The sequence below is a fragment of the Echinops telfairi genome, unplaced genomic scaffold (assembly GCF_000313985.2).
Source record: "Echinops telfairi isolate 266 unplaced genomic scaffold, ASM31398v2 ScPeMD7_30;HRSCAF=105, whole genome shotgun sequence".
Taxonomy (NCBI): Eukaryota; Metazoa; Chordata; class Mammalia; order Afrosoricida; family Tenrecidae; genus Echinops; species Echinops telfairi.
The window spans coordinates 1,959,800-1,960,745 of NW_022103927.1; positions in this window are offsets into that span (position 1 = coordinate 1,959,800).

The window sequence follows — 946 nt, forward strand, 5'->3', positions numbered from 1 at the left end:
GATGCAGCCCTGGGTGCTGGAGCACCCGTGTGAAGACCCCTGCCAGAGCTGAGATGTTTACACACTCACTGACTCGGCTTTCCTCTTGCAGTCGGCATCATTGCGTCTGTTTTGTGAGATGGAGGACTTTGTGGATTGCTGTCGGACTTATGGGTTAATGGTCAAGTTGGACTTGTGGGCTTGGGCAGCACTGGGTTGGGATGTTTTCTTGATGTGCACTTAATCTTTATATAAAGGCCTCTCTTATACATGACTTTCCGTGGATTTGTTTCTCTAAAGTACCCAGACTAACACAGTATGGTAGGTACCTTTTATACATGAGTTTGTGTGGATTTGTTTCTCTAAAGTACCCAGTCTAACACAGGGAGTATATGATGTATGGCCTCTATTGTTCCCCCTCCCCCATGCCATTCCAGCCAATAGAACCCTGGTGACACAGAGGTTAAGCTCTCATCTGGTACGCTAGAATGCATTCTCAGTTGAAATGAGACCAATGACATTTTAATATCTATATCTATCTATCCACCTATCTATCATCTATCTATATCACACTTCCACAAGGGTAAGCCATTACCTTGATGCATATTTATCTTCCTAGGTATATCTCTATATCTATACTTCCATATGGAGAGATAGAGAAATATATTGAGAGAGTGGCTCACACTATTGCAGAAGTAAGGACAATTTGGCTCAAATCCATGGGTTAGATTTTTAAAATGGAGGCTTTTCCTGACTCATATCTGCTATGGTTGGCAAACCAGAAAGCAAGAAGACCACCCAGGAGGCAGGAAGACCACAGGCTGATGCAGGTAGAGGCAGAAAAATTCAAGGTCAACGGGTCAGGCTTCTGCCTGCTGAGTAAAAAATCCAAGGTTGGCAGTCATATGGCAGGCCAATGAAAGCTCCCAGATTGTGAGGCAATATAGCAGGCTGTTGGCTCAAGGCC